General features: G+C 40.3%; 1 protein-coding gene across 2 annotated transcripts in view; it reads left to right on the forward strand.

Annotated features, from left to right (window-relative positions):
- Positions 1 to 861: 861 nt before the first annotated feature.
- The window catches only part of LOC124802509 (N-acetyltransferase eco), a 67,344-nt gene continuing 42,026 nt past the window's right edge, over positions 862 to 26,179 (forward strand). The window contains exon 1 of one of the 2 annotated variants that reach the window (XM_047263342.1): positions 862 to 962. The gene's annotated coding sequence lies outside the window, so the exon portion shown is untranslated. Of the gene's footprint in view, positions 1,118 to 26,179 lie in introns of both variants that reach the window. The other variant, XM_047263341.1, reaches the window with a different exon arrangement.

Below are 26,179 nucleotides of genomic sequence, written 5' to 3' on the forward strand. Positions count from 1 at the left end.
TTGCTGCACATCCTTAGCTTCCCCACACACTTCATTTCTCACGAGACAGTGTCTAGCTTTGAAACAGTCTAACCATCATGTGGATGCCTTAAATTCCTTATTCGTAGCTCTTTAGCGGCTTTCATATCATCACACCCCACCATGTGCCTGGACAAAGTAAGTTTTTCGCCCACGCACTTACGAACGATTCTCCCACTATCTCGTAAATTTCTTCATTTCCAGTCTTTGCGCCTTTATTTTCATTTTCGCATTCCCTTCTTCCATTCGTGCAGTATCTTATCCCTGTTTTTTACCGCATTTGTAACGCAACAGTACGTTGCGCCCAGAGAGCTTGTTTTTCTAACTCGTCTGAACTATTTTAATATTTTCGTTAAGTGTTAGGGGCACATGCTTCTCGTTCGACATAATATTGTCGTTTAAAGTGCTACAAGTCAGCTGAAACTGGCAAGTGCTGTATTTTTCTGGAATGCTTGTCCTTGCGGGGAAAAATGATTATTCAGCAGAGCAGTACATTCAGAGCTGTTCAATCATCGTGTTAAAAGTAGCACGGACGTTAATAACTAATGTGTACTTTAGTGCAGTTGTACTGTGTAATCATAAGCCGCATTATAAAATTAATTAGTAAATAAGTCTAAAAATTTACGTTCAGTTTCGTCGTTGGAGACGTTCCGCTTGTACAAAAAATTAGAATGCAAAATTGTATTGAATGCACCTTAACTGAAATATTTCTACAGTTTAGCCAGACTTCCGGATGATACACGTTCCATTTTGATCAAGTTTTACTGTATTTTTATTTTTGTAGCTCGTCGGTGAACTTCACCCAACGTAAATCATTGCTTAGAAAATATCTTTGGTCTATACTGAAAGCGCGGGAAAAGTTTAACGAATGTTTGTGAAAAACTGTGAGTGGTCTGTGTTTGAACTTCGAAGTGCCACATCTGATATTAATGTTGTGTTGAAAGGTGATACATTTTACAGATTTGTGGAATATATTAATACAATACATACAGGACTAAGAGATGCAGCCTCTGTGTATGGACAGTGTATGAAGTGTGTGTGAAGATACATTCGAAATTTCAAATTGTTGACATTTTGTATTGGATTTTCGTCTGCGTCGGTACGTACTTCCATGAAGGACTAGTATGATGTAATTGTAAAACATACCTTAGATGGTGTTACCACTATCACCATGGGAGAGAAAATTAAATTTAGCGAAGGAATGAAACAGTTTTGTTACAAGTAATTTGTGAGTTTAGAGTGCTAACGTTCCGCAACGGTTTCTGAAGGAAACGATGGAAGTCGGATAGGCTGTTACAACGTTTGGACTTCCGAACAGCATTTGCTACTACTTCTTTTGTAATGATTAATTTTTTGGAACAGGGTCGAATTTATATAAAATGTCGTTTTCTCTTCAAATAAGATCTACAGACACGTCTGTGCGCAGATTTCTACCCATAAAATGGTATTTCCCATAACTATAAATCGTGTTCAATTGGGCGTCAGAGTTATAGGGAGGTTGAATTAGCTGAAACTGGAATCCAAATCTAAATGAATCGTATATTTTTAAAGGGTGTAAGTCAACTGCCACACATTTATGGGAAATTGAGAAAAACCATTAAAACACTATGTGGGCATCTTTATTGTTATTATGTTATTGTTGGCTAAGAGATTGACTTTCATATGTTATATTTCGGTAATGTAATTAATCATTAAAAGATTAAATCTGGTGCCCTTAAAAAAAATTAAGCTCTCGTGTACTCCTTTTTACTCACATTACTGTAACGTTATCTTGACTACATACGTTATAACAATTGCAGTTCTTGGTTTCACAATACCAGTGCATTATTGTATAAAAGTAATAATTGTCGGCGATGCATTCGCCTTGGCTGCCGTTAATTACAGGTAGCTTCAAAATTACTGTTGAGATAGATAGGTGTTGGCAGGCACATAACGTTGCAGTTTTTCATTGTGTTGGGTTGATTATTCCAGATGGATAAGTTGTTTATTTTATTTTTAATTACACACACACACACACACGGTGGACCATGTTGGAGGCCGAGAAGAAATGTCTGACTAATCAGTCCAGTGATTAATTATTCACTCCATAGACCCACAAAGGAGGGAATCGTCTTAGGTGTGGAACATGTCTGATAATCACATTACAAAAATGTAATTAGAAAAACTTTAGTTTCATTAATTTTGATGACCCTCAATCAATAAGCAGTAAAATTATGTACATGAATTAAAATGAAACTTCTAATATTTACAGGATTAATACTTACATCTGCTTTCCATACATCCATGATTCAAACAGTAGGTAGTTACTTGGCTGTTACAACCAAGTATTGTTAAAAATTAAAGTACGATAAATTTTCATTAAAATGGTCTACTGCACTTGATAAATTCAGGGATGGAATTGGAGGAGTTGGCCACCAAAAATTTATGTTTAAATTGTGTCTTGTCTGAAACCAAACTCTTAATGGTTGCTGGGAACTTATTGAAAATAGGCATTGCTGAATACTGGACTCCTTTCTGGGCAAGAGTAAGTGATTTTAAATCTTCATGTATATTGTTCTTATTCCTAGTATTGATACTGTGTACTAAGCAGTCAACTGGAAAAAGAGATGTATTATTTACAACAAATTCATTAAGGAATAAATATACTGTGTAGCTGTGGTTAGTATGCCCAATTCGTTGCATAGGTTTTGACATGATGATCTTGGATTTAGGCCTACACTACACATTACTCTTATTATACGCTTCTGTACTCTAAAAAATTTTTCTAGGTTTGTGGAGTTACCCCCCCCCCCCCCCCCCCCCCAAAAAAAAAATATATCATATGACATAATGGAGTGAAAATAAGCAAAATATGCCAGTTTTTTATATTTATATCTCCCATGTCTGACATCATTCGCGTTGCAAACACAGACCTGTTTAGGCACTTTAGCAGTTTGTTAGTATGTCGCTCCGAACTGAATTTATTCTCCTGTTTCCATGTCGTCATATTTTATACACACATTAGAAGGAAATCTCTTGGAAGTTCTGAACTGCATATAGTGGATCTTTTCAAAGTTTGATGACAGTGAATTGGCTGTGAACCACTCTATTAATGTCAGTAAAAATTTGATTAGCTGCCCTTTCTAAATTTATATTTGATTTACTGTTTATTACAATGTTTGTGTCATCTTCAAATAAGACAAACTTGGAATCTGGTAATGTAACAGATGACAGGTCATTAATATACACAAGAAATAGTAGTGGACCTAGTTTAGAGCATTAGGGAGCACCACATGTAATTTCTTCCCATTCAGATGATGTCTGATTGCCTACTGCTGAACTGTTACCTAATGACACCCTTTGTTTCCTGTTAGTGAGATGTGACTGAAACCACTTTGCAGCACTACGAGTGATGCCATAATATTTTAATTTACTTAAAAGAATGCTTTGATTGACAAAGGCCTTTGACAGGTCACAGAATATGCCAGTTGCCTCTAATTTGTTGTCTAATTAATTAAGGACATTTTCACTGTAAGTGTAAATAGCCTTCTCAATATCAGAAACCTTAAGAGACCCAAACTGTGACTTTGACAGTACGTTATTTTCACTAAGGTGCTTAAGTAGACGCTTGAACATAACCTTTTCAAAGATTTGTGAAAAAGCTGGCAAAAGTGAGATCGGTCGGTAATTTGACGGCATTTCTTTGACCCCTTTCTTGTGGAGAGGTATAACTTCAGCATCTTTAAGCCAGTCTGCGAATGTTCCTGTGATAAGTTATTTGTGTAATCAACCACTTAAGATATGACTAAGCTCACATGAACACTCTTTTATTAACTTTGTTGATATGTTATCAAACCACTAGCATGCTTTGAATTCAAGGACTTTATGATGGATTCTACTTCTTTGGTGAAGTAGGTGTCAATTCCATTTTACTGAGATTGCCGGAGTGCACTGGTCTCAGATATTCCATTGCATTATTTTCTGAACCTGACAACCCCCATGCTATCAGTAAGAGAGACAAAATACATGTTTAAATGGTTTGCAACACATGTTTGTTACCAGGGTTTCATTTATTTTTAGAGCTATTTGTTCCTCCTAATTTCTGGTCCGACCTGTCTCTGACTTAACTATATCCCATATTGTTTTTATTTTATTCCTGGATGTATTTATTTTCTTCTCATAATGCAGGTGTTTGGATTGCTGGATAACCTTCTTCAATAATTTGCAGTAATTTTTGTAACGAGCTGTACTGCTAGTATCAAAGGTGTCCCTACATATCAGATAGTTTCCTTTTTGTCTCACATGATATCATTATCCCTTGTGTGATCCATGGTTTCTTATTAGACTTCTGCTTAATTTGAGTTACCTTGAGGGGAAAACAATTTTTAAATAAGGTGCTAACTTTATTAATGAATGTTTTGTATTTTCCATTTGTGTCTTGGATGCTAACTGTTCACTGACAGTGTTTTTCAGGACATCTATATTAAAATCACCAGCAACCACTAGTCTAGTTCTTTGTTTCTTAATTTTAGATGAGATAATAAATCTTAAAGACCGCTTATAAACGGATTGAAATTTCCAGAAGGTGCTCTGCATATGGCTACTATGATGAAGGACCTATTATGAAATTCTATCTCTGTTGCACATGTTTCTAACTGCTGCTCTAAGCAAAATTTATTAATGTCAGTATTCTTAAATTGGGTCGACAGAAGCGTCCGATCCAACGTGTCAGCTTTGACCCGTGACGTAAGGGTGTTGTCATGTGTGACGTCATGACGGCGCGGAGTTTGGTTTGAGTGTGGCTGTCTCCAGTTCTGTTTTATCTTATTTTATTTACTTTTCTGATCTGTTCATTCTATCTCGTGAGGGTTTTTTTTTTTTTAAACACTTATTACTTATTTTAATTATCTGTTTCCTCGAATTTCTGTTTTAGTTTATTATAATTTATCTTTCTGATCTGTTCGTTCTATCCCGTGAGATTTTTTTAAAAAAAAAGACAAAAAACACTAATCAGCTACTGAAGCATCTTTATCTTCTATGGGTTGCAGGGGTGGTGGGTGGGTATTCATGCATGGCTGTCTTCACTTACACGTTGTAGCTACGCAAGGCGTCTAAATTTGTTTATATTCAGTTTGCCCCCCACCCAAAACACCCCATTTCCCGCGCTTGTCCTGTTAGTGTCATTACGCTTCTTGTGGGAAGTGTGTGTGTTTGTTTTTGTTTCTGCCATATTTGTGACGTCATGGGTCAAAGCAGATGGGTGGGATCGGACGCTTCCGTATTTCCCTTAAATTTAAAACTGTTTTTAAGAAATGTGGCAACTCCTCCTTTCTCCATATTTTGTCTACAGAAATAACAGGCTAGTTTAAATTCTGTAAGGTTTAAGGTATCTATATCACTGGTCACATGATGTTCAGAGAGGCAGATTATATCAACTGGGTTCAATGTGACTCTGATTCATCAAGGCACATAAGTAGTCCATTAATTTTACTTCTAAGTTCTCGAATATTTTGATGCACTAAAGATAGTTGGCATTTCACATTTACCAAGATGAAATCTGGAGGAAATAAAATTTCTGCTGATTGCTGTAAATTTTTAACCGACAGCTGTGTTCACTGATCCAATGTGCCAAGATTATGCTGTTTGATTTCTTTCTCAAACTGAAGGTTTCTTTCAACCTTTACTTCTCTCAGAACTTGACTTCGTTCTGTCCTACTTATCCTAAAAAAGGTGCTGCCCCAACACATATGACCACTGGTATATTACCACTCATGGCAGTGCCTCCCCCCCCCCCCCCCTTACATTTCCTACTATTAGCCCAGCCAGTTTTCCCTTTCCTGTTGAGCTGTAGGCCATGTCTAGTACATTTTTACCTACTGAGAGAATCAACAGGAACCAAACCAATATATGTGACCCCGTACCCAACCCAAGTAGCTGTTCCAACTCCAAATTAACTCTCCCGACAGAAGAGTTTAAATGAGGTCGGTCATGGCGTCCCAGAACAGACACAAACTCAACAGTGGTATGTCTCATAGCTGATGCAATCTTTGCTAGGTCACACTCTATGGGCCTATGCTGAAACTATGAGTCATGCCACGCTTTATGTTACGAAAAACAAAATCTGAGAAAGGCCTGATAAAAACTGTCACAGACCCTTTTCTTGCAGTTTCTCCAGAAATTCTTCTCTTCCTGTACTACAAGTGAGGGAATGACTTTCAGATCTAGTATTTCAGTAGTAGCACCCTCTCTAATAAAAAAATTTACTTGGTTTGAAGTATTAAGAATCACGTTCTGCATAGTAAACCATCTGTCCTGCTTCTCTTTGTAATGCAGAAATCCTATTGCAGTGTGAAAGTGCCCTCTCACTGGAAAGTAATGGTAAAGTTTGTTGAATCTCCCAGAATTGGGTACAAGAGAAACCTATTGTGTGTGTATTTCTTATTCTGAGTTGAGCAGTTATCAGAGTACAGATGCAGTTTCATGTATTCTTGTGCTATATATTTCCCATTATCGTCCTTAAATGAGCACACATCATTTGGACCCTTCGTACGTTCATGGTAGACATACACCTTGCTTGTATCAGGAGGAGCTGTGTGGGGGGGGGGGGGGGGGGGGGGGGGGAGGATCTTCAGAAGTGCTATTTGAGCTTTATTTTTAAAGTGGCATGATTCACGACGATGTCTCTTTATTTTTAAAACTGCACAATTCGTTGACTGATCATAAATGACATGGTTTTATGGTCTTGTTTTCCATCTGTTACAGACTCCAACTCAACATTTCCAAGTTTTCTAATGAGCATAGTCCATATCAATTCTGGCAGGCTAGGAAAAAATCTTACCTTCATAGTTCTGGATGTTATTGAATTTAGTGTATGTTAAAATGGAGGACTAAGTAAGGTACATGTAATTTTTTTTGTTTTCTCCAAAAAAAAATCTGCTCTGAGATACAGACCTTCAAAGATGACATTGCGCATACCATTCTGAAGATGTGAATTTGGAAAAAAAAAATTAAAATGCTGAGGGAACAGTTCTATATATTTTGTTGGTTTTTTTATTTGAAAGATAATTGTTTTATGATTACAAAGAAATCCTCCATTTGGACTTACCTGTCAAAGTTCTTTTACTATAGCGCTCTGAACTTTATGATCTATGGACTTTTCCCCCCCCCCCAAGAATGCGCATCTGTCATGTCCCCCCCGCCCTCCCCATTAGTACCATATGGTTCTACATTCCCTGAAAATGAGAGCTTCCACCTTTAGGTTGAATGGGTTTTATAAACAATTTATATTTTTGCCATACATAAAACCTGTTTTATTATCACATAACAGGCTCATAAAAATCAAAATCTAGCCTCACAACATAATTTTAGTTTAGATTTTGCCATACATAAAACCTGTTTTATTACCACATTATCACATAACAGGCTCATAAAAATCAAAATCTAGCCTCACAACATAATTTTGTTTAGAAAGATGAGTAAGAGACTCCAAAATGACCAGCAACGTAACTATCTCGCTGCCGAAAGAAAAATGGTACCAATGGTCCCCATAACCTTCTACGATATGTCATATTATATTGTGCTGGTTCTATGTTTTAACATTTAAGTCCTGCTTTTACAGTTTTGTAATGCATTTCAGCCTGCTCACACTAAATCTCAAGCCAGAAGAAACGGAGAACTCCGCGAGAATGGTTTTTCTACCCCGTGTCGGTGGCGTGTTCATTAAGATCGGCAGGCTGTTCAAAAAACATCAAACAAAATGTGTCTTCCGCCCCCCAGAGCGAGTGCAAACGATGTTTGGTTCCGTTGAAAACAACCTAGGTTTAAGGGGACCAGGGATACACAAAATCTCCTGCCAGTGAGGGAAATCATGTATTGGCCAGACGTGTCGCACTGTTAAAGACAATGCGCTGAACATTGGGTCAGCCAGAAAAGTCTGCTATTGCTGGACACTGACATGGGACTTGTGAACTACGAAGAGACAAAGATCCTCCCGGCCGCCACCATGTACTCGGACTCCATCATTAAAGCAGTCGAAATACTTTTGAGCAACGACAAGAGGCACGGGAGTTAACTCAGCAATGCATGGAACGAATCCGAGTTACGCAGCTGGGGAATCGGAATCCACCCACTTAAACAGGACGCCAATGCTTTGCCTGCGTGGGTGCTGGGCCAAGTGGCCCGTTTCTCCGGCAAGGGGCACTGGACGTCACCGTGCTCTATGATTCGTCTATGGTGATGTTATAGCCCCACCCTTGGCGCCTGCACTTTCCTGGCGAGCCAGCACATGTATTGGCGAGCCACTGCAGCAACACGTCAGTAAGCACCTGAAGATGACGAGCAGCTCTCTCGCTGGAATATTGTGCGTCTCTCACAACATCATCAGGCGCGACACCCCGCGAACCAGTGAAGCAGCAGTTATGTTGGGAAAGTCTCAAACGATTTTTTTCTTGTTTCCTTCTTCTTTTCGTCTTCCCAAAATAACTTCATTCTTTGGCTATGTTCCTCTTTCCTTTTCTCTGTCCATATTTTCCCTGTTTTCTTCCTGCATGGGGTTGTTAAAACTCCATCTGGTATGTGAAAGGTCCAAAGACTTAAAGGTTTCAATTTGTAAAACTTCTGTGTATCCTGTTTTGTACTGAAATCAGCCAGTCAATGAACTAAAAATGTGTTCCACTGCTTCAATATCTTCTTTTGATATAGAGTGATGCCTTCCTGTTGAACCAATAGGAAACATTGTGAACAGGAAGTGAACACTGATGCCGTTGTTGCTGTCCTTTGACTGGAAACCTATATCTAGCAGCTGGTCTGTGTCTATAATCTCTGCAGTCCACCAGTCACATGCCACAGACCTCCCCCTTCTCAGGTTGTGAATTTGAATATTGTCTAGCTGTTTCTCAGGTGCTGGCCAAACGAACACTATTTCTTGTTTCTTGCTCTTTAAAGTGTGGGCAATATGATTTCGCCCATCACTTTGAGTCCAAAAATGTGTCGTCCTACACCTTCACAAGGCCTCTTCCTGGGAGTAGTATCACTGTATACCCAGTCAGTTCGCACAAGCGACCAACTTAATTCAAATAGCTGGTAACAATTTTTAAAATGAGTAGGAGCACCACCAGAAACAATGATCTTCTCTGCTCCTGTTTGCAGTTGAAGAATTTTGCGCATTGTTAGCATAGCATGTGCTGAGTCATGTCCTGTGCCATCACTTACGACTGCAACACTTGTGGTCGTGTTTTCAAAATATGTCACTCCTGTAAAAATTTAAACCTGGTCATTACTCCATTGATACCCTTGTACTTCTTGTGGGAGATTTACAGACCAGTTCTCAGCAAAATCACAGTGAAGCACTAAATATATTCTTCAGCTTGTACACATATTTTCACTTTTGTTATGAGTTGTTGTTGCAATTTCTTCAGATGCTGGTGTGTTACTGCTTTCACTGACCATTATCCAAGTTCATCAATGAAACTGTCAAAGGCAACAATTTTCTTAAGTTTATTTTCCTCCCATGTCGCATATGTAATTTCTGCAAAGTAATCTGCTACGTCTTCCAGGCCAAGTGTATGTAAAGACAGTCCTCCCTTTCCAGGGCAGTCACCACTTTCTTGAAACAAACAAGTCTTTCGTGTTATGTCACAGACTACTTATGACTTCACACGCCAAACCAAGGTGTCGTATGTTACATGCTCCAATAAGTTCTTCAAAGTTACCACACAAAGTTCAAAATTCGTGCAGTACACACATAAACAGGCATCTCTAGGTGGGTTTGAATCTATCCACTTAGGTCATGCTGCATAAAATTTGGTCTTCCAATATGTCTAGTTGTACAGTTGTCTTATAAATTGCAAAAGTTTCTTTAATACTGCGAGTCATGTACCTCTTCACTTTCACAACTTTTTGACCTTCAACTGTCACAGTTATAGTGTCTTTTTCGTTGGCACTCTGGTAAGAACAGTTCCATTTATCTTCCAGATAAAATGACTGCACTATTTGAACTTGAGCTGCTTCTACAGGATGACCATAATAGAGATCTGGTCTTCCAAAGACTCCTTTTATAGACCACACATTTCTTGATTGGTCTACCATGTACTTTGATACTGATGAAACGTGGTTCAAAATTGTTTTCTTTAAAAATGTCTGTGGAATAATGGTTAAAACTTGCACTTTTTCACTGTATGATGCTCAATATTCAGCAGCTGAATTGATATTTGTGGAAAATATGTGGCAAGAGGTGCAGGAGTGCTTTGGTTCATTTTCTTCTGAAGATGGAATTTCTACTTTGAAGAGTGTGTTCAGTTTTACTGTAGTGTATTCATCCATAGCTTTAGTAATTTCTCTGCACTTCCTTGACGCATAGAGCTTATGACTCGACTTCCCTGACCACGGTTTCTTAGCAGGGCTAACACCTACCTCTGTAGCTGGCTGATTCAGGATATTTAATTCTTCCTCTATTGATGCAAAATTTGCATCATCTGCACTGTGGGAGGCTTCACCTTGTTCAGATACTCTCATTGTTGTTATTCTGCCAAAACATTTAGAACACAAAAAGTAGTCACTGGAAACATCTTCACTTTGAAACAGAGTCTTCAAATGAAAACTTTTCTTCCCAACCTGAACAAAGTCTGTTGTTTTGTCTGTCTTGTATATCACTCTTCTATGGATATGCAGACAGTCAGCACACTTCACTCTCCTGTGGCCCCAGTCAGAAGACATTTCAAACAGTCCTTTTCACAAAACACACTGCAACTGTGTCAGCTGGCAGATTGCTCACGGAAACACAGAACTCGCTGGATGATCTTTCAAATAAGAATAACTGTATCAAAATATCTAGAATTGTTACAGAGATGCAGCATTTCAAAAAATTTTTAGAGTTTTCCATCTTCAAAATGGTGTTCGCACTGTCGTCTTTGGAGGCCAGTGTCTTGGGGCAGGAATTTTTTTGGAGAAAACAAAAAAATACGTGTTTCTTACTTCTGAATTTTAACGTATGCTAAATTCAATAACATCCGAGGCTATGAAGGTAACCCCCCCCCCTGCCTGAAATGATACGGATTATGTCAATGGCATTTACCCACCTCCCATGAGATTATTACCATCTTTGCTTATTTCTTGTAATCCTTCCAGGTCATATATCCCACTCACTTCAATATCATTTTTTGAGTCATAATTGTGGTTTTTCAATTTAAAGACCCTGAAAGTTGCTGCTAAAATGAGCGTGGTGGTATTGATTCCCCGTGTTAAGAGGAATGTGAGCTGCAAATCATCACTTTGGCCAGTGACATCTACATGTAGGTAAATAATCTTCAAACCACTGTATGGTGCATGGCAGAAGGTACCCTGAACCACTACTTGTCATTGTCCTCCTGTTCCAGTTGCAAATTAAACGAGAGAAAAATGAGTGTCTGTACGCCTCACATGAGCCCTAATTTCTTGTATCTTATCTTCGTTGTTCTTACGTGCGATTATGTCGGTGGCAGTAGAATAATTAAACAGTCGGTGTCAAGTTCACTAAATTTTCTCAATAGTGTTTCTCGAAAAGAATGTCGCCTTCTCTCCAGTGATTCCCATTTGAGTTCCCAAAGAATCTCCATAACACTTGTGTTGTCTGAACCCACCAGTAACAAATCAAGCAGCTCGCCTCCGAATTGCTTTGATGTCTTTCTTCAGTCCAACCTAGTATGGATCCAAAACACTCGAACAGTACACCAGTGTCCTCTATGCTGTCTCCTTTACAGGTGAACCACTCTTTTCTAAAATTCTCCCAATAAACCAAAGTCGGCCATTTGCGCCTTCCCTACTGCAGTTTTCACATGCTCGTTCCACCTCATATCGCTCTGCAACATTATGCCCAGATATTTAAACGACTTGACTGTCAAGCAGAACACTAGTATTATTTTATCCGAATGTTACAGGTTTGTTCTTCCTACTCATCCGCAATAACTTACACCTTTCCACATTTAGGACTAGCTGCCATTCATCACACCAACTGGAAATTTTTTGCTAGTCATCTTGTATCTTCCTACAGTCAGTCAACTTTGACACCTTTACAGTACGTCACAGCATCATCAGCAAACAACCGCAGTTTGCTGCCCACCCTGCCTACCAAATTATTTATGCATATACAGAACAGCAGTATCCTGTCACACTTCTCTGGGCTCTCCTGATGGCGTCATTGGTGAACACTTCCTGTCGAGGACAACATACTGGGTTCTAGTATTTAAGAAGTCTTCGAGCTACTTACATATCTGTGAACTTATTCCATGTGCTCTTACCTTCATTAACAGTCTGCAACGGGGTATCGTGTCAAATGCTTTCTGGAAATTTAGAAATATGGTATCTGCCTGTTTTTTCTCGATGCATAGTTATCAGTATATCATGTGAGAAAAGGGCAAGCTGAGTTTCACGTGAGCGATGCTTTCTAAAACCACAGTGATTCATGGAGATAAGTTTTTTAGCCTAAAGAAAGTTTATTATATTCGAACAGAGAATATATTGAAGAAGTCTACAGTAAACGGAAGTTAGGGATATTGGTCTGTAATTTTGCAGGTCCATTCTTTTACCTCCTTCATATACTGGAGTCACCTGAGCTTTATTCCTATTGCTTTGGACTTTGTGCTGGCGAAAGATTCACGATAAATACCAGCTAGTTAAGGGGCTAATGCTGTAGAGTATTCTTTGCGAAATCAAACTGGGATTCCCTCCGGACCTGGTGATATGTTTTCAAAGCTTTCAGTTGTTTCTCGATGCCAGGTATGCATACAAGAGTCTGAGGGTCAAATGACATTGTTTGTAAATGGTTTCTTGAAGGTGAAATTTAAAACTTTGGCTTTTGTGTTGCTATCTTCAACTGCCACACCAGGCTGGTCAACATGGGATTGAATGTAAGCCTTAGACCTGGTTAGCGATTTTACGTATCATCAGAATTTTCTTGGGTTTTCTGCCAGATCTTTTGCCAAGGTGTGACAGTGGTAGCTGTTCTATGCTTCGTGCAAAGATCTTTTCACAGATTCACAAATCTCTACTAACCTTACTAACCTTCACTTGTGATTTGTGCATCCCCTTTTGAACCTAGAGTGCAACAGCCTTTGCTTCCTCAGCATCCGCCGAATTTTGTTATTAAACCATGGTGAGTCTTTTCCATTCTTTATCTACTTACTAGGCATGTAACACTCCAGATCATGATTTACAACCTGCTTAAACTTTGCCCATAATTTCTCTACATCCATCTTATTAGAACTATGTGATACCAATTTGCTAAGTGAGATGTTAATAACTGATTATCTGCTGTACCTAGCAGAAACACTCTCCTCGCACCTGGACTGATTTAGTAACTTTCATAATCATAGCTGCTATAATGACATCATGATCGCTAATCCCTGTTTCTATACTGACATTGTTGATAAGGTCAGTCTGTTTGTAGCTGAAAGGTCTAAGGTATATCCATGTGTGTGGGCTCCCAAGCTAGCTGTTCAAAATAAGTTTCAGAAAACGTCTTCAAAAGTGTTTTGCATAATGGTTTGTCTGTAACCCTTGCAGTGAATCCACAGAGATCCCAGTCTATATTCGGCAGGTTAAAGTCATCTCCAACTAGTGGTGCATGATCTGGGTATTTACGCGCTATTGACCGTAGCCTTTCTTTGAATGAATGTCTCTAGAACTGTCACATCTGATTCGGGTGGCCAGTAAAAACATTCAACAATTAAATTAGTTTCACCTACACGTATTATTTGCGACCAGATGACTTCACTGTCACACTCAACTTCGACCTCAGTCAGGGTGTATACGACCCGGGACAACTGGGAGATCTGGAAAGAACTCGGGAATTTTTTCGTCCGGGAGAAAACCGGGAAAAACCTGGGCAATTTTTAGAATTCCGGGAATTTTTCATTGTTTTAGTTTTCAGTTAAATTTTTGTAATTTTGACTGATAAGAATTGATACTCTAACAAAGGATATTACTGTATCCCGCTACTGCAGAATAATACTGCAACAATAAAACGTGAACGAGGGAAAAAAAAACAAAAACAAAAACGAAAATATAAAACATAAATTGCAAAGGAAATGCGCCATATACAGCAACAAAACACAATGTTCATACAAGCGTTTGCCAACAGCAAAATGTGTCAAAGGCTTTAGGAAGACTGTGCAATACTTCACAACAACAAATTGCCTCCTATGATCATGACGTCGCAACTGTTTACATTAGATTCGTTTTAGCAGTTAAGAGCGGGCTCGTGCGCATGTGCAGTTGAGTGGCGTATGAGTAGTGCCTTCTCCCGTTTCTGGCTACAGAAATGTGGATGTTGGCTGTGTAAGCAGTCGCAGCAAGCAGTAGATGCAACCGGGAAAATTTTTACCACCGCGCCCAAGCTGCCAGATTCTCGCATGCGCAGCAGGCCTGGATCTATGAAAGAGGGGGAGGGGCCAAATTCATATTCTCGAGGAGAAAAAAACCTTGTTTCACAAAGTGCCTAGCACTCAGTGCACGTTGGTCTATCGATTACTCATATGATTTTGATGTGCATCCGGTCGGTTTTTGAACACACTCTGCAAGTTGATTTCTGAATGAATCATAAGCCGCACGGGGTAGCCGTGCAGTCTCAGGCGCCTTGTCACGGTTCACGTGGCTCCCCCCCGGTTCGAAAATATCGTAGATCTGAGGCTGATGCGCAGAGCAGTTTTGAGTTATAGTGGGGAAGTGTGTAGTCTCCACGTGACCCGTGTTTACATTTAGTGATTTTGCTGTGTCATCTTTGTTTACTGCTCTTACATCAAATGAAAACAAAACGGATTTCTGTGGCCGGGAGCTATCAAGTGAATTAAAATACATTCACATAATTACGGAACACTAATATATGTTATTAGTTTCAGATTTTATTTTATTTCCGCTTTTCTGACAGCCATGCATTGATCGCCTTGTAGAAGAATGAAGTTATTTTTGCCTGTTTGCTTAAAAAATTTGGTTTTCATTGATCTTTTACGCTGAGGCAGTCAATGTGTTTGAAACTAAGTGCTTAGTTCCACACTATTGGTTAATTTCAACTGCTCACTGCATTTGAAGTGTACGTTTTCATCTTCTAGTACGTATGGCATTATGCCATAATAAAGAATCAAAATTGAGTTAATACAGTACTGGTACTCCAAGAAAATTGACATACTGGAACCCACACTGAAAAGCTTAATATCAGATCAAGGCCTTCGTCAATGGGAATCTGGACATACGAATGTGCTCTTTAAGTATGCACTTTAAATCTGTCATTTTAGTATGGTTCACGAAATTCTGATGCTCTTGGAGTATCCTCTGATGTCTTTGTTTTCTTTTATGAATAATGTTTTACACGTACGAATATACGAGCTTCCTGCATCATAGCAGCTGGCGCCTGTTATCTGGCACTCTCTGCCGGCTGCTGAAACAAACCTATTTCTAACAGGTTGCGGGAAAATATTGCAAATGGTGGTTTGAAAAGTGTTACTTTCAAAGTAAATTTCCTTTTACCCAAGTTGAACTATGTGCGAGAATGTACGATGAGTTTCTTAAATCAGAGCGTTTGATGACTAGCCATTTAGAATTATTTCAAGCCCAGAAGATCAGACATTCATGTCATGAGCAAAATGATGTGCTATGGGAAGCTCTCTCTCCTCTGCAGTAGCTAATTTATTTGTGGAAAACTTTGAGGACAAGTCACTGGACTTAGCTAAAAATTTTACTGGCACATTTGTGTGGTATGCATTAAAGTGTAATACACACAAATAATGTGTGAAAGCTTAGCTTCTCTTGCATTTTATTTCTCTTGCATCTTATTAACCTTAGAGACCAATATTATATGTGAAAGCTTTGCTTTTCTTGTAGCAACACTATTTATATCAATTTAAAACATTAACTTTTCCTGTTTGTGTATCCACACTACTTAACAGTGATGTTGCTATTAACTGACTACATCACGTCTTGGGGTCTGAATATCTGCTGTTATGGGCTGGCGGGATCGCAGTCTCGATTACAGTGGTTCGGAAAGTAACATGCGGCGTTTGGTGGAATTCAAATTTATACTTTTGTAATACGAAAATATGCAGCGTACATGTTGCTGCACATCAAAAATGTTTCCAAAAGGAATTTTTTTTTCCCTGATTTCGTTTTCTAAAATACCGGGAAATTCTTTGCCCGTGTATAAAAAAATATAACCATTCAAAGGATTGATAAGTTTTTCAGTTCCAAGGGAATATATACTGTCCCTTAATAACACGGAAATAGTGTGTTTTCATCAGGGAGAAAGTGTATTTTTAACCGGGAAATCTGGGAATTTTTCCCACTGTCCGCGTATACACCCTGTCAATAGAGACAGTATTTTTGTCAACTGCAATGGACACTCCCCCTCCCATGGGCTCTAATCTGTCTTTCCAATATGCATTCCACACCTCGCTAAATGTCTTTGAGCTTTGCACTTCATGTTTCAGCCAGCTCTCTGCCCCAAGGATAATTTGAGCACGAGAACTTCCCTGAAGGGCAGTAAATTTGGGAACTTTATTACGAATACTTCAACTGTTTCCTGATAAAATTGTGAAAGTCGAAGTGTCTTTATTCTGAACATTGTGTGACTTCCCATGCTGTGAATCGACTGGCGATTGTTTATTGAAGCTCTTCAAACTACTGCCTAGCCTAAAAAAAACCTTATTTGCACTCCACAAGTATTCTACTACCCGAGTAGCTTCTTCCTTTGTGTAGTGCACCTCTGATCTATCAAGGAGTCCTACAAATCCCCACATGATAATGCAGGTCTAGAAATCTGCAACCAAGACCATCACAGTCGACGAAGCCTTTGGGTGAGACCTTCCACTCGGCTCCAAAGCAAAGGACTATAGTCAACTGTGGGAACAATGCTGCAGATTGTGAGCTCTGCTTTCACCCTGTGCACAAGGCCAGCAGTCTTCACCACCTCCACCAGTCACCGGTACTACGATCTGAGGATCGCCTCAGAACCCAAGCAACAGGCTTTGTTGGTGCTGACATGAGCCACAACTGCACCGTGCTCAGTTAATAGCCACAGGCATATCGGATGAGCCCCCCCACCTCCTGGCAGACGTAACGAATGCACATTTGCTTTCTTTCCAGCCCTGAACGCTATCTGCCTAATGGGCCTCATAGCGCGCCTAACATTGGAGCTCCCTGTAGACAGTAAACTTCTCCCCGTGCCTGCTTGGACCCTGCTGAAGGAGCGGCCACCTGTTCACTCACAGGGTGGAAGGGCGAGGCAAGGCGGCCAGTCTTCTCATAGGCCCTCCGCCTCGAGCAACGCAAATGCGTTACTAGCCACTACTCACCCTGCTGTGAACGTGGATCCACCGCAACAGGTGCACCAGGAGGTGCCTTAGAAGCAGAACCCGTGGGCAAAAACAAATGACATCTGGGGAGTACCATGCAATGCACCAAATTCTCTGCCACCACTACACCCAAAGGCAGAAGCCTGAATGTGACTGACCGTAGCCAACAGCAAGTGGATACGCACGTACCTTGCGCTCTGCAGATGTACTCATACCACAACCGAGAGCTGGAACCTGACAATGTCAATGGCTTCTGTCACATCACCTTTTGTTTTATGTACTCACAGTTTTGTTGTTATTTTGCAAAGCCAACGAATGTGGGGGACAGGACAAAAAATGAAAGGAACAGTTTGGTTGTGAATTGACGAAATTGGCGAATGTGATACAAAAAAAAAATGAAGAGGTTGTGGTGACAGACTTTGCACGAGGCCCAGGTTAGTTTGGAAGGTGACAGTTTGGTTGAGAGTTGGTAAAGCCTCAGCTAATTGTTTCGTGGAAGATTTTGAAGAACGGGCCTTGAACAGTGCTTCTTTCCAGCCATGCTGCTTCTGTAGATATGTTTACGATACATTTTTAATCTTGCTGTATATCACTGAGATTCTACAGCAGTTCATTGATCATTTGACTGGTTGACATCATAACATTTGATTTACTGTGGTCGTGGCGGAGACAAGAAGTTACCTTTCTTAGATCTGTTGGTCGAACAGAAATTGAATCGATGACTCTGCCACTCTGTGTACAGAAAACAAATGCTACAGATCTGTATTTCAGTGGGCATAGTTTTCAAAGTCCAGCTTAGAAGAGCACCTTTCTACACAGAGGCATGATTGTAGTTGGACAAGGACCATCCCTGCTCTGAGACTGGCCACCTGATGACGGTGTTCAGAAGGAATGGGTATTCTGACAGTGATATTAGATCAATACTATTGAGGAAACAAAAGATGCAACTCTCTTCAAACAAGCTGAGAGAACCAACACAGTGTGGCTTTCATTCTGTGCTGCAGCAATTAGCAAGATAGGTGGTCTTAAGCAGTCAGTCAGACCAGCCTCCCATCCACTCATAAACTTTAAAGAAATGTTGTGATCAGTTAAATATAATCTCAAATTGAGAGTAATGGGAATCTATAAGACTCCTTGTGTGCGGCAAAAGTTATGTGGGACACTCTATATGGACTCTTGCCAATCGCTGCAATGAGCAACAGCGTTATCTTAAACACAGGTATTTGGATTAATCAGAAGTTGTAGTACACAGCGTGTTAAATAAGCACCACATTTCTTTTAACAAACCTGAATATGATGGTTCATGCATCGACCTATTGGGACTCTGTGATCAGGGAAGCAGTTGAAATTAGAGTTTGTGGAAACAACTTAAATAGGCACACTAGCTATGCACTTAGCAATCCACTTAAGTGTCCACTTGATAAAGAAAAAGCACTGGGGAAAATTGCTTGCAGTTTACCACATGATGAGAGGGGTGGTGCTGCAAGCAATGCTGGATCAAGAGTGCACAAAACATCTGTGGACGTAGAGGCATCACCTCAGAATGTGCCATTCCTTGTTGTCATCAAGATGTAATCCAAACTCAGAATGTGCCATTCCTTGTTGTCATCATGATCTAATCCAGCCAATCAGGTGACGTCCTATAGCTATAAAACTAGAAGCCTCGCCAATTCGTGACATTGAGTCTTTGTCCCTGACGACATTGATTGAGGCAATCATTGAAAGCTTATAGTTTTATCCGAATTTAACATGGCAAGTAAACTGAGAAATTTTTATGTGGTATTGCTGATATTTGTTTTATGGGCATTGGGCCATGTCCAAGGCACAATTGTCTGCCCAGCGATTTGTTGTCCAGTGCTGGAGACCTCGGATGCTTTTAATGATTCAGAAAGCAGTTCCGTATTAGAACAAGCTCAGCAAGCTGAGCTGTTCATGTGTATCCATGCAACGGTTAGTTCACATCATCAGACTACTGCCTAAGAGTGCAGAGTTGTGCCAACATATTCTGTGAAGCTTGTTGCAGGGAAGGTTGCGTCGCACGTGATGGATCCGCTCTCGGAGCAGTGCTGACTCTGTGTGATCATAGATCTGATGCACAAATGCCAAAATGAAGTTTCTCTTGGAACTCTGAAAAATCAGTGTTGTCAAAGTACCTGCATCCTCACAAGCCAGAGAATTACGCCTTGGGCTACAGTCTGTTAGTAAAACAAATACCAGCAATATCATAAGTATTGGCCATGAAAGCCTGTGCCACCAGCAGACATTGCAGTGCCTCACATCGGGCGTAATAGGAATGTCCCACTGTGTATATCTATCCTTATCCCCTCTTCCTCTTGCAGTCATGCAAGATTTGCTCTAGGCATGTCAGATTCTTCATCTTAAAATAATTAGTTGTCTGTAACTGTCTTCTCCCTTTTCCTGAACTATAAATGACACTCTTGACATAGCAAACCGTTCCAGAAGAATACGTAGTTTGCAGTCTCTGTCACGGTCTGCCAACTCCATGTCCAAGTAAGATCTTGAAAGGCATCATTTCATCCTCATTCACTCACAAGTCGCCGTAGTGGTGTTAAAGAACTAGTGGAGCGGCGGCCGAACCGCCCCGCGAGGGATCTCCCGGCCACCAATGCCATACGCTCATTATTATTATTATTATTATTATTATTATTATTATTATTATTATTATTATTATAATCATCATCATCTTGAAAAGTCCCTTTTGGCACACAATTGACATAGTGCATCATTGTTGCTGACCTGCCAGCCAAACAAGTGATGGTCTCTTTGAGAGATACAAGGGCATTCAGCTCACCTGGAGTGTTATTGCCATTCAGATACGTCTTGTGCTGCTAAGCCCAAGGAGACCAGCCTCGATCATCTTATGTTCATCACTGAATGGGAGAAGCTTATTACCATTAAAGTGGCTTGTATTATGGATGAATGCAGGGCTTATGCGGAAGAATCTAATCTCCCTGTGCAGACAAGACCATTATGCCATAATCTAAAGGAAACATTGTAAAGAAGGCAATTCTCCCATCCTAGGGGCCTGCGGTCTCCATGAAGAGGAAAACATTGGGAAGCAGTTTTAGCAGTATGTCATTTTTCTTAATAGAAGGATAAGAACTACTGGTTTAAATCAGTTTATTTTTGGTCTATGGGTGGTGACCAGTTTCGGTCATAACTGTCGCCAGACACGAATTTAACCAGACCACGTGGGGAGCTATTGCTCAGAGCTATTATGTACTACCAAGAATTATGTCAGCATCTTGTCTGACGACGCTTACTGTAACAGAATTGGTCACTACCAACAGAAAGAAAATAAATTGTAATTCAGACTGGTATTTTTTATTCTTTTGAAAACCTTGGTGCCTACCATCTGTGGGGTCTCTCCACCACCGTGTAACTAGCAGTTACTGTCGTTATGTATGAGTTACAGAAAAGAACAGTGTGCTCTTTATACATACCATTATGTCAGATAGGGGCTCTGTGGTTCTTCTTAGGCAGCTCATCCACCTATTCCTCAATCTTGGGAATTTAATGCATTTAATATGCCATGTGCAACTGTAAATGATTGCTCCAGGGTTCCGTTTACATTGAACATGGTTCTCACAGACCACACTTCTTTGAAAGGGAAGGCTAGCTACATTTCAGTTCAGCAGAAGGATTTTTATGAGCTCACTGTTCAGTGGTCAGTTGGTAGTGGACTAGTGATCATTTTCCTGTATGGATTTATTCAGCTGTGGATGTTTGGGTGCTAGCCATTAGTGGAAAAGCTCAGATCCTTCTGGGATTAAAATTGCAAACGCCCTGATGGGGGTGGATAATCCTCTTAAAGCTTTTTCGTAATATCCCAAGGAAAGAATGTGAGAAGATAGTGCAAGAAATAACTGCTATCATCACCCGCACAGCACATAATTCATTATTCTACATTTTTAGACCATTTTCCTAGAAGTCTGTAGCATGGTGATCTTGAGAAGTAGCTGAGGCCATCAAAAGTAGCCAATGAGAATTCCAGTGGGAAAGGAAACACGGCTTTGCTGATAATACAGTTTGATATAAATATTTATGAGCAAAAACTCTTTATTTTGCCAAACAACAAAATAACAGGATTGTTGGGAACAACATGTCACTTCAGTGAACATACATGCAAATGCAATGTATCGACAGACATTCTGACACATCCACAATATCTAAAATTTTATTACCAGTAATACTTTGTATGAATCTTTTTGATATAACCGAATTACTGGTGACATACCGTGCCGAAATGTCAACTACAGACATTTTTTACCCAAAATTTACTCAGTCACATCAATGAGGTTCACTCAAATAAAACCTGGTCAGTGCGCCTACCTTTGCCTTGCACTTTGTGTGACACACACATAACTGTGTGTATGGTGGCATGTATTGCTAGAGAGACTGACGCTTGCGCTCTGTTTGATGTTGCATAGCGCCAGTGTGGTTTCGCGCCAAAGAGAAGGTGGTCACACAAGTTATCCCTGAACACGCAGTGGAGTGAGCAGGAACAACAAGGAGTGATTCGATTTTTGGTGTCAGAGGGAGTTGGAGGCTGTGAAATGTATCGATGGATAAAGGCTGTGTATGGTGAGTACAGTCTGAGTAGTTCAGGTGCTGTGGAATGGCGCAAACGATTCCTTGAGGGGCACGAGTCACTGGAAAACGATGCTGATTGTGTTATCACATCGGAAATGGTTGCGGTAGTGAATGTTTTCGTCTTGGACTACAGCAGAATCACTGTGGACAAGATCCATCGGTTACTGGGTGTTAGCATAATGCATCGTCACTTGAACTTTCAAAAAATCTGTGCGCAGTTGATTCCCCGCCAAGTGACTGCTGAACAGCACAATACTTGAATGACGCTGTCTGAGTCATCTGCAACGTTACCATGAGGAGGAATACGGCTTTCTGTTGTGTATTGTCATAGGTGATGGAACATGGTGCCACCATTTTAAACCAGAAAGCAAGCAGTGGAAACATGTGACTTCACCACCTCCAAAGAAATTGAAGGCTGTGCACGCCATTTCTGGTAAGGTCATGATGTCCTTTTTTTTTACCACAAGGGCCCACTGCTTGTCGAGTTCCTGGAATGGGGAACTGCCATCAATGCCCAGCATTCCAGCATTATGAAGCCACTTTACAGAACCTTAGACAAGCCATCAAGTTGAAACGCAGAGGCATGTTGTCCAGTGGCATTATCCTCCTACATGATAATGCCCACCCACACACTGCCAATGCGGTGAAGGCAACACTGGAACATCCACCGTACAGTCCCGATCTTTCACCATATGACTTTCATGTGTTTGGACCTCTAAAACATGCTATTCGCGGACATCGATTCGCAACGGTCGACGAAGTGTGTGACTGGGTGCAGGTCTGTATCTGACAGCAGCCTACTAGCTTCAAGGATGGAATCGACCAGATAGTGTTGCAATGGGGTAAATGTGCCAACAGTGTCAGCGACTATTTTTGAGTGTGTTTACTGTGTATAACTACATTTGTGAGTTAATAAAATCGTTACCGTTACTTTACACTAGTGCCTCAGGTTTCATTTGAATGCCCCTTTATACATCATAACAAAATGTAGTATTCTGTATTTTAACACCCACCAGATAAATCTGTAATGCTCCTTTTTTTGGACTGGGAATTCAACAGGGCACTACTACTTCCCCAGGCCCACATACAATTAACAACAAAAAGTTTCACTACATTAGTGATAACAGCAAAAACATTATCCTAGTGAAAGTTAACAAGATTTGGCAAGACAGTTTCTCCTACTCGATGGACAGAAAGTATCATAGTACAGACATTGAAACCTGCCCAGTTCGGAATTACGGTTGCAGTGGCTCTTATTAATCAACATGTCTATAGGGTTCAGTGTTGAATGCTACCTGCTTTGTAATTACCGTGGACACAATTGCCACTGTTGCATAACTAGATGGATCATCACCCTTGTATATCAGTGACTTCTGTCTGTTCTATAACTCTGCAGCAATATGCTCGGCAGGATTTGGTTGATAAATGGCAGTTCAGAAGATGTGAGGTGTGGGCCCAAAATCGTTGACATAGTTTTTGCCTACATGATCTGTGGTCAGATGCGTTGGCAGAGTTACAGATGTGACCTCCTTCACTCTGAATTGTAACTGGATAACCTACAGCTGGAAGTGGTAGACTTTGATCACAAGGTGACATTATTGCACGCAGAGCAGCTCGATACACTCTGTGTGCAGAAATTAGATTCCCCACAGCTCCTTAGAAACACGTCATGGGGAGCAGATTAACAAGTTCCAGTAAATTTTTGCCACCTGTTAGTTCTTGGTTAGACAAGGATGTATCATGTACATGTCAGTAGCACCTTCTGTTTTAAGCCTACTGGACCCTACCCACCATAGTGGAGTCAACCTTGCAAGTGGAGCTCTTGGGATGAGCCTTGTTGATAGTCTCCTTATAGAAGCAGGTATTTCACCTCTAAAGTCTTAATTGTTTATGCAGTTAAGATTTTTTTAGACCAGAACGCCCCTGTTACTGGACCATTTTCCAGTGCACCAGCAACCAACCCCTGAAGTACAAAAGACCTTCAGTGTGGCATCAAGTATCACATAAACCTTAATATTTATTGCTATAGGTTGTGTTTGATCCTCCATGACTACATAGCCTTATACTGATACCCCCACTCATGTGTTAGGTCTGCTTTTCAGAGTTTTGCTGGACTTCCAAAAAGCTGTGAATACCATGCCACATCAGCTTCCTGGGCCCTGACTCTTTGGATACATTACCTAAAGAAGCTTTCACAATGGCTGTGCTGCCAGTCAAAATTCCATCTTACAAAATTTGGAAGGCATCTGACCAAATTAATTCTGAACAATAGCTTCCACCAAGAAGTAGAGGCAGTTGCTTTGCTCCTTTCAAGGAGAAGCTGTAGCCTAGACCATAAACTACAGGCTACTTGTACGTTTTGTGATCTGTCAAATGTATTTTGACTGTATGACTCACAATATCAGTCATTAGGTAAGGGACATGAATTTAGCTCTCAAGCATCATCCAACTGGAAACTAATTACATGTAGCTTCCATTTTATGGACCTTGGTTTTTTTTGTGTACATTAATGACCTTTCATCAGTTACATTACCAGATGCTCAATTTGTTTTGTTTGCAGATGATACAAAAATTGCTATAAATTGCAAATCAAGACACGTGTGTGTGTGTGTGTGTGTGTGTGTGTGTGTGTGTGTGTCTGTGTGTGTGTCTTGTCATCTTCCTTGATGAAGGCTGTGACCAAAAGCAACATGTGAATGTCTTCATAGTGCAGGGTTTGACCTCCATTTTTCAAAATTTTCCTGAAGAGTGAGCCAATTGGGGATGGGTGTCTTACATGGCGCATAGTGTCCACCATGCGCAGGAACCTCCCGCATCCTTCGTCGACATGGATCGTATTGAGACACATGACTGCCAACTCCAGCATCTCAGGCCAGAATGCAACATCACATGGATGTAAGCAGCAATCTGGAGGGGATGGGAAAGGGAATAGTATTGTACAGTTGGGGAGAGAGACAAATGCTGTCTGATGTAGTGTGCAGGGACTACACTGCCTATAGAACTGCTGAAGTGCCTCAGCCAATCTCTATTTGCAATGCGAATGTTGTCAAAGAGGATACGAGGGTGTTTATTTCTGTAATGTCTTCTGGGTAAGAATTATTTGTGGTGTGAATCCAAGAACATCCTACAGAGGCCTGTTTAGGGGACCATTGATAAAACTACTGCTTCCCAATGTATTTTTCCTTAGTGAAATTTGTCATTAAAAATTTATATCTTTTTCAAATGAGCAGTTCCGTTCATGGAATGAACACTAGAAATAAGAATAATCTTCACAAAGATGTAAAGTCACTTTCTTTGGTCCAGAAAGTTGTCCATTATTCAGGATCAGACATTTTCAGTTACTTATCCAGCAGCTGTAAAAAGAGGTAATATTGAAAAATAATGTGAATATTAGTACAATATTAGTACAAATTGAATGCAGAATGTGATCATTGTAAATAAGTGTTATAAAATGATTCTCCTATTCAATGTTCGTTACCTCATGAATGAAAATTTGTTCAAAAGTTTTTTGACTCATGCTGCATCCATGACAATAATTCTACTTTGGATCTGTGGAAGCTACATTAGCATACTAGTATTTGTTTTTCATTGTAAATATCTATTGTGTATTATTGTTCTTCTGACATGTTCTACATCCTGGAGGATCTCCGCATTATTGATCATTTGGACCTAAAAAGTACATATTTTCTAATCTAACAATGAAAACAATCAATTATTGACAAAATTATTTAATTGGATAGATAGAAAATCTACTGGCAAGTTTTCGGAGCTAGTGGCTCCTCCTTCAGGCAGGAGGAGGAGCTACTGGCTCTGAAATCTTGCCAATTACAACAGTCTTGTTTTTGTGTTCTGCCACTGCTTGGTGAGTAGATTTTTTATCTAATTTTTCAAAATTTTCCTGAAGAGCGAGCCAATTGGGGAACGGTGCCTTACATGGTGTATAGTGTCCATCATGCACTGAGACCTCTCGTATCTTTCGTCGATCTGAATCTGCACTTCCGCTCATTCTCCAGCTATTGGGCGAGGTCACCCTCCTGGATGCATTTTCCTCCCTCCTCTGTGCAGTATCGCTATCTGCGCTGTCAACTGTAAGGGACTTCTTAGCTCGTTTGCGCCTGATATCCAGCACGGTAGCCAGTCCATTGTAGTGGGGCCGCCATGTACCCTGTTGGTTGTAGCCCCCTGACCACAAAGGGATTGCTCTGCTGATGCCTGCGCCGTTAACTCTCCACGTATGCCAAGGGGTAGATTCT

The sequence above is a fragment of the Schistocerca piceifrons genome, chromosome 6 (assembly GCF_021461385.2).
Source record: "Schistocerca piceifrons isolate TAMUIC-IGC-003096 chromosome 6, iqSchPice1.1, whole genome shotgun sequence".
NCBI classification, from domain to species: domain Eukaryota; kingdom Metazoa; phylum Arthropoda; class Insecta; order Orthoptera; family Acrididae; genus Schistocerca; species Schistocerca piceifrons.